The sequence below is a fragment of the Peromyscus leucopus genome, chromosome 4 (assembly GCF_004664715.2).
Source record: "Peromyscus leucopus breed LL Stock chromosome 4, UCI_PerLeu_2.1, whole genome shotgun sequence".
NCBI classification, from domain to species: domain Eukaryota; kingdom Metazoa; phylum Chordata; class Mammalia; order Rodentia; family Cricetidae; genus Peromyscus; species Peromyscus leucopus.
Window position 1 is genome coordinate 108,813,867 of NC_051066.1, and position 9,091 is coordinate 108,822,957.

Below are 9,091 nucleotides of genomic sequence, written 5' to 3' on the forward strand. Positions count from 1 at the left end.
ACTAGTCTTTTATTTTGGAGTTGATGAACAGACTTGGATTTTCCTACTTTCAGAGCTGGAGAGACGGCTCAGTGGTGAAGAGCTGTTCTTCCAGAGGATCCAGATTTGATTCCCAGCACCTGCATGGCTGCTCACAAGTGTCTGTAACTGTAGTTCTAGGGGATCCAACACCCTCTTCTGGTCTCCAGGGGCACCAGGCACACATGTGGTGCATAGATATATATAGGTAAAACACTCATGCACATAAAATAATATTTTAAAGAAAAGATTTGACTTTAAAAAAAATTTCCTACATTTTAAAATGACTTACTTAGAAAACAATCACCACTTTTTTTTTTTTTTTTTTTTTTTTTTTTTTTTTAAAGATTGGGTCTCATGTAGCCCAGACTGACCTCAAAGTGGCTGTGTAGCCAGGAATGACCTGCTCTCCTTGATTCCACTTCCAGAGTGCTGGGCTTACATGTGTGGATCACCACGGCTGGTTTATGTGTTGATGTCGATCGAACCCAGGGCGAGGCTTGCTAGGCAAGCACCCTACCCACTGAGTTACATCCCTAGTCTTCCATGTGTCTGTTTTAGGCAGCAAATCAGAAAGAAAAGAGCTTCCCCTCTACAGCACACCTGACAGTTACATCATCCCAAACCAGAAGGAAACCACGGGGATGTTGTCAGTAGCAACTGTTTATCAGTAGGACAGACATTAGTCCTTCTCAACTTTTACTGTGGTGACACTTGGACAGGTTCTACTTCCCTATTCTCTTGACAAGGCCACAGTGTCAAAACACTTCCTCTTGCTTCACTTGGCTCATTAGCTTCAGTAGAAACCAAAACAGAGGAGGAGACGGTCATGGAGGAGATGGTCACCATGGTGAATATCTGTGACACCACACTTAAGAGATGGAGGAGGATCAGAAGTGATCCTTGGCTACACAGCAAGCATCGCTTGGCTACATGAGACCCTATAATCCTCCCCCACTCCCCTCACAGATGTGGGAGTGGTCCACATCTGTAATCCCAGCACATGGAAGCTGAGGCATAAGATGAGGTTGAGGCCAGTCTGAGCTACACAGCAGGTTAAGGCTAGCCTAGCCTACATAGAGAGCCCCTGTTTTAAAATGTTTTTTTACTGTGCTATTCCTGGTCTCCCCTTTCTGGTTGGTTTGTTTTCCATCTTGTGGTCCTGCACTCAGACCCGCCAATTCATTGCTCTTCATCAGCGTTTATTCCTGAGTGAACTCAAAACCCCTGCCTGGTGCTGGAGAGATGGCTCAGTAGTTAGGAGCTGAACTGCTCTTGCAGAGGTCCCGAGTTCAGTTCCCAACATCCATGTCAGACCGATCACAATTGCCTGTAACAACAGCTCAGTTACAGGGGGGTCCAAACCTTTGGCTTCCACAGGCACTCACATGTACATAGCCACAAACAGACACGGGTGGGAATAACAATATTAAAATCTTTTCAAAAGTTATAGATTGAACCCCAGCCCTTGTCCAAAAAGCTTGGTCTTGAGTTCTGGTCCATTTCTTCCTAAGCATCACATTCTGCTGCCTGACCTGGAGCAGCATTTTACAGTTCTTTCCAGAAAGTTCTTGCCTATATCTTGAAGAATTCCCCCATTTTCCTGTAGTAGTTTCAGCATCTCAGATTTTAGATTAAAGTCTTTGCTCCATGTTTTTTCTTGTTAAAGAAAGATTTGTGTGTGTGTATGTGTGTGTGTGTGTGTGTGTGTGTGTGTGTGTGTTTGTTAAGCCAGAAAAGCATGTTGCCTCTGCAAAAGCAGTGGATGCTCCTGACCACTGAACAGCTCTTTAGCCAGCTGAATTTACCTTTGTGCAGGGTAAAAGATATGGCTCGGGAAATAACCCCAGAGACGGACAGATGGGGTACACAAAGTTAAAGAGATTCTATACAACAAAGATTCTGTACAAACAAAACATCCTGTCTGTCGTCAGAGGGGACACAGCCTGCAAACAGAGTGGGGAGAAATCTCCGAGGACTGTACTTCCAACACCATGTTCCTGTCTTCTGCAGGCAGGGGTCCAGCCTTACCAGTTCCTTTGCTGGATAGAGTGGGGTTTATTTTTAGTATATGTCTTTAAGACCTTCCTCAAAAACTGGGTGTCTGGAGCTGACTGTTTCTTTCGGGGCCCTCTTTTATGTCCTGTTAGTCTTTGTCTGTTTCTGTCCAGTAGCATGCTAACCGTCATTAGAGCCCTCTGGTATAACTTGAGGTCAGAAAATGCAGTCAGCCTAGATGTACATGAAGAGTTAATCTAAGCATGACTGCATACACACAATGGAACTTTAGTCAGCCATAAAGAAAAAAAATGAATTTTGCAAGAAAATGTACGGGTCTGGATATATTAAGCTCAGCAATTTAGACTCAGAAAGACCAACACTTCAAATTCTATGTGGATCCTAGCATCTAATTTTTGTGTATGTGTGTTTATGTGAGAGCGAATGTGGGTACAGACTATGACCCCCACCCCCAAAAAAGGGAGCCATGAGAGGGGACGACGAGGCTGTAAGGAAAGGGGATGGGGTGGGTAATGGAACACATCTGGAAAGGAGAGTACTAGGAGCAGCGGAAGGGCACGGTGGGGGAGGGGCTCAGAGGTTGGAGAGACCTAGGAGCGCAACCCAAAGTGGGCAGGTAGGACCAGCCATAGCTCCACCTGTGACTCTGTGTGCTCAGCAAAACCCTTCAAACTGCAAATACACGTGGACACTGGGTGTGGTGGCTGCCTGTGATCTGGGGAAATGACAGAAGGATCTGGTCCAGCCTTGGCCCCGTGAGACCCTGTCCTAAATCCCCTTCCCCCTACACAAAAACACCAGCCAACTTTCAGCACAGCCTGAATCTAAATATAAAAGGAGGAAGTAAAATGTTTTCCAAACACACCCTGTAATTTTCGAAGTCGCCTCTTTCCGAAGAATATAAAATTTCACCTTTTTACATAAGCAGCATTGTCTCCTTTCTGTGATCCGCCTCGCCCTTCCCGGATCGGCTTGTAACTCTCAGGCCTCAGGAGTGTGAAAGAGGTCTGTGACCAAACTGGTGTCTCTCCACAGCTGCCCTCAGCAGCACAAAAGAGACCCAGCTGAAGCGGCTCGCCCAGTGGCGTATACAGACTGTTCTAGATGACCTCGAGAAACCAAGCAGTGTGTGTGTGTGTGTGTGTGTGTGTGTGTGTGTGTGTGTGTGTGTGTACCACATATCCTGTATACATTCTGCTTCCTGCTCTCTGGAAACAAAGAATCTTGTGACTCAAAGCTGCATTCAACGTGTCTGGTAATTCAGAGTAAATGAAGAGCTATCAAATTCTGCATGAGCTACACAGCACTCTTGAAATTCACCAGACAGGTTCTCCAGTAATTTGATAGTGATAATGATAGTGCTAACTACACAGACTTCTTAGGGGTCTCCAGTGAAGTTTCACACTTGACAAAACACACACACACCCTCTAAGTAAAGCATTACCATGGTACCCAGCACACAGGAAGCTTTGGTTATGAGTATGTAACTCTCTGCAGGGTGTTGTTTTCCTTTCTGTTGCTGTGATAAAACATTCTGACCAAAAGCAACTTAGGGTGTGGGGGGCTGGTGGTAAAGGGTTTATTTGGCTGATAATTCCAGGTCACAGTCGACTACTGAGGGAAATCAGGCAGGGACTCTAGAAGGACCTTAAAGCAGAAACCATGGAGGAACATTGCTTGTTGACCTTACACACAAGCTCAGACTTAACTAGATTTCTGATGTAGTCCAGGACCACTTGCCCAGGGAATGTTGCTGCTCACAGTGGACTCACCTGTATCAATTAACAATCAAGACAAACCCCATAAGCATGCTTGCAGCCCAATCTGGTCTGGGCAGTCCTTCAGTTGAGGCTCCCATCCCGGGTGAGTCTAGGCTGTGTCAAGTTGATACTTACATTCTAACTAGAAAAATGGATTACACATTTCCATTTTTTTCTTTTTTTCTGAGACAGGGTTTCTCTGTGTAGCTTTGAGCCTTTCCTGGAATTTGCTTTGGAGACCAGGCTGGCCTCAAACTCACAGATGTCTGCCTGCCTCTGCCTCCAGAGTGCTGGGATTAAAGGCATGAGCCACCACCACCGAGCCACATTTCCATTTTTAAAAACCCCATAGGGCAGTGAGATAGGTCAGTAGGTAAAGGTGCTTGCCACCAAGCACGAAGACCTGATTTCAGTCCCGAGACCCACAAGGTGGAAGGAGAGAACTGATTCCCGAAAGTTGTCCTCAGATTTCTATATGTGTTGGCCCTAGCACCCACACACCTACATATACACCCCCTAATAAATATATATAAATAAAAATAAAAATACTGCAGCTTTGCTGGGCAGTGATGGCGCATGCCTTTAATCCCAGCACTTAGGAGGCAGAGGCAGGCAGATCTCTGTGAGTTCAAGGCCAACCTGGTCTACAGAACGAGTTCCAGATAGACTCCAAAAGCTACACAGAGAAACCCTGTCTTGAAAAACCAGAGAGAGAGAGAGAGAGAGAAGAGAGAGAGAGAGAGAGAGAGAATACTGCAGCTTTGAAATTATTTGATGTTTTCAACTCTAGACCAAACTTCAAAGGTCTAGTTATGGTGTACAAGAACTCTTGTACCTTTAAGGAGGCCATGGTTAAAGGAAATATAGTCTTCACTTGTATAAATTAGCCACAAAAATGTGAGAAACATAGCAATAAGTAACATTTGAGAACATGCTTTCTTTCTTTGAGTCAGGGTCTCATGTAGTCCAGGTTAGTCTCAAATTCTCTATGAAGCCCTAGCTGACCTTGAATTCATGATCCTCCTGCCTCTGTCTCCTCATTGCTGGAATAATAGGCACGTTCCACAAGTCCTGGCTATTGACAACAGTTCTTGCAATGCAGCTCAGGCTGGTCTTGAACTCAGAATCCCCCCCCCCCCCCCCCCCCCCCCCCCACTTTACCTCTGGAATGCTAGGACTGCGGTCCTGTGCTACTACAGCCAGCTTCATGCAGCATTTTCTGTCTGTTAGAGGCACAGACAGTGTAGTTCACTAGGACATTTGAATTTGCCTGAGAGACTGAAGTGAAGCCATTGGTTTACAAGTCCAGAAATGCCGAGGAAGGCTGGCTTCAGAGGGGGCTGGGCAAGGATAATTTGAGCCATTCGGTCAAGTTTCATGACTGTTTCTTGCCTCTGCTCTGTTATGTTGTCTAGTAAGCTTTTCCCATGGTCTTCTCACAATATGTGAGTAACTCAGAGGCCACAGCGTGTTCTTTGTTCATACCCAATGACAGAAAAAGTCTTCTGCGTAACCTTTCAGGGTATTAGGAAAGCTTTTCTCATTGTTTCCTGGCCCTAACTCAGAACCAGCATGGTTGGTACTGGAGGGGGAGATTTTTTCCTAATGTCTTAAGCAGAAGGTTAAATATGGGGAAAAATTCATCCTGAAAATGAATTGTAAAAATAGAGAAGGTACCTCCCGTGGGAGATGCAGATTTGTATCCTGGGAAGCTGGTTCTGAGATAGTCTTTGAAGTACAGACTTATTGGAGAGAGCCCTGGGGACCAGTGCTGGAGGAGGAAGGAAGGAAGGAACAGGGTTGAGCAGAAGCTGGACCGTGAGGCCGGCTCTCCAGGGGCTCCAGCTGCCTGGGTGGCCTTCCAGAGGTGTCTTGATGTGAGTGGAATATCAGGGAGTATGAACAAGAGATCAGGGACTGGATCTCTATCCCGCTGTCCCCACAGCCTGGTGGCTTGGGTGTAGTCTGTGTGGTGGGAAAGAAGGAAGGAGAGAGGGAGGAAGGAAGAAGGAAGGAAGGAAGAAGGGAGAAGGTAAGGAGGGAGAGAGGGAGAAAGGGAAGGATAGCCCTGAGGGATGACTGCTTTTCAGATAAACATTCTACTGTCCACTGATAACATTTCCAGTAACTGGGAGAAAAAGTCCTCCCAGCCTGAAGAGGAATCTGGGTAGTGTATTAGGAACCAGGAAGAAGCTATAGAAAAAGAAAGAAAGAAAAAAAGAAAGAAAGAAAGAAAGAAAGAAAGAAAGAAAGAAAGAAAGAAAGAAAGAAAGAAAGAAAGAAAGAGAGAGGGAAAGAAAGAAAGAAGGGAGGGAGGGACGGAGGAAGGAAGGAGAAAAAAACTCAACCAGGTTTTTCCCTTCCTATAGTTAAGTTGAAACTCCATCTGTATGAATAAATACTAAGAAATGGGGTTGGGGATTTAGCTCAGTGGTAGAGTGCTTGCCTAGCAAGCACAAGGCCCTGGGTTCAGTCCTCAGCTCTGACAAAAACAAACAAACAAACAAAACAAAACAAAACAAAACAAAAAACTAAGACATGGGACCAGGTGAGACCTTAAGACGTGATCAAGTATCTGCCCTCAAGCTAAGTATGGTGGTACACACCTGTGATCCCAGCACCTGGGAGGCAGAGGAAGAAAGAGCTCAAATTTAAGGCCAGCCTGGACTAAATAGTAAGTTTAAGGACAGTATAGGTTATGTGAGACCCTTTCTCAAAAAAATGGAGGAAAGAAAGAAAGGAAAAAAGAAAGGAAGAAAGAGAAGTCTGTCTCTCATGAGTACAACTCATTCTGTGAGTAGTAGATGATTGGCCAATGGGTTCCCTCCCTCCCTCCCTTCCTTTTTTTTTCTTCCTCGTTTTTTTCCTCACACTAGCCCAGGTTAGCCTTGAATTACCAACCCTTCCTGCCAGCCCTAGCACTGGCAGGATTTTCTGGGGAGTCGCTCTTCTCCAACACCAGTGAGGCTAGGTTCCCAGGATGCCCTCCCTCGCCACATCAAACCCTGCGCCACCTATGACCTCTTCTAGCAAGAAAGTCACCAGAGAACCATGGGCAAAAGTAACTCTTTTTTTTCTTCATCACTTACTGAGTCCCTAGCAACAGCAAACAGACCCAACAAACCCCAAATCTGAGCTCAGGTCTTTTAGAGGCCATTGCTCTGGCTTCTACGTTGTTGCGGACTATTCCTGTTCCCACACACTTGTTGCTGGAGGGCATTTCTGGAAAGAAAAACAGACACAATCTCTAAGCAGCATCTGCCCATCCATGTGAGATGGCTGAAGGCTGGGAGGAAGCAGTGATACACCTCATTGGGCAGCTAAGGAGACAAGATGTCTCCCCAGAGTCTCACCAGGGAACTGTCCACCTTGAACAAATGAGAATATGAAGAACTTGGAAAGGCTACAGAGAAGTCATCTCCATGATGAATGCTTTTGTAAACAGAACAGACAGCAAGGAGAACAGGCTGCGAATCAGAAGGTTGTGAGGCCAGATGTGATGGGGCTCATCTTGAACCCCAGCATTCCAGAGGCAAAGACGAGCTCTATGAGTTTGAGGTCACGTTGGTTTATCTTGCAAGTTCCTGGCCAGCCAGGAGGCCCTGGAGAGCAGGAGGCGGCATGGCAGTGGCTGCAGGTCGCAAGATCTCCCTTTCATACACTGATGCAGAATTCAGAGGGCACATGCGAGCCATTGGAGGTCTTAGCCTCCTTCTAGCCAGTGTGCCAACACTGTGGACAAAACAAATAAAATCCTCCAGATTCCAGGCTCATTTCTTTCTCGGGAGAACAGAAGCATTAGGTGTTGAGAATGTAGCACACTTGGTACAGTACGTGCTTAGTATGCATGAGGCCCTGGGTTCAATCCACAGCGTTGGGTAGACTGAGCATGGTGGTGCCCATCTACAATCCCAGAGGGAGACAGGAGGATAAGACGTTCAAGGCCATCCTCATCTCTATGGTTATTTCAAGGCCAACCTGGGATATGTGAGACTGCCTCAAAGAAACAAAAGACTTTTAAATAAAAATAAAATAAGCAGCAGAAGAAAATATCCTCACTCTGGCAAGATGATGCTGAAGGCAAAAGTACTTGCCACCAAGCAGACTACTGGAATTTGATCCCTGGGACCCATATAGTAGGTGGAAGGTGAGAAATGACTCCCACAGGTTGTCTTTGTATTTCCACTTTGGCGAGTGTGTGTGTGTGTGTGTGTGCGTGCGCACACGCGCACACACACACACACACACAAGTAAATAAATGAATAAAAAAATTTAAAAAGAAGCAATTCTCCTGCAGCTTTTAAACCCCTGAAAGTCAAAGAATGACTCCAACTCAACTTTAGAAGGTCAGTCTATGGAAGCTGAATTCAATAAACTATTAATCACATCTGGCTCCCATAGCAACAGCCCCCACCACACACACAACTTTGCTGGATCAGACTGAGTATGATCTGCTGCTGGTGTGAAATATAATTTTTTTCTCTGTTCTTGGCTCATCCAAATCTTGAAAACGAGGTACACTGGGTACAACAATCTGCATTTTTCTCCTTGGCGATCACCTGATTTCACAGGGACTCTCCTCGTCTCCTTCCTTTTGGCGCAGAGCTCAGGAGTGTGGAAGGAGACACACTCTAAAAGGAAGGCCAATCATTTCAGACACTTCCTTATCCGCCCGTGTCATCCACTATGAGCCATGGGATTTCTCCCAGGCAGTAAAGCCTTTTTCTGTTGGATTCAGATCTGTGCTTGTTGATGTTAGGAGCAAGGCAGATTTCCTAAGCACCAGGCTATTTTTGGAGGATCTTGGGAGAGGAAAGAGCTTGGGATTCCACCTAAACTTAGTTTTCTGTTTTCAGTTCACAGTGTCTCTTAGGGATACAGTTTGCACGTGCACAAACATGTCACGCTATAGATTCCAGACTTCCTCTAAGCTGAGACCTCCAAGAGGAGAAAGGGCACTATCCAGCACACACTGAGGAGCGGGCATGAGATGGGAGCTGCTGCCTGGATCAGTGTTCTGGGAAGTTACAGGGCACAAGCCTAAAGGTGAAAGGGAATTCCTTGGCCCCCAAGAAAAAGTTCAGTCGGATTGCTTCAGCAGGTGGCAAGGTGAGAGGCGGAACAGTGGAGTAGACGGTGATTCTGCGGTGACAGTCTGGGCGTTCTCCCAAGAGCAACAGGAAATTGGTGACCGAGGGAGCCACACAGCTGGAGTCACGGTGTAGAAAGCTTACATTCAGCCTTTATGGCTCCAGACAGTCCTCACTCAGAGCTCTTCCTTCAGGCCTTCTCTT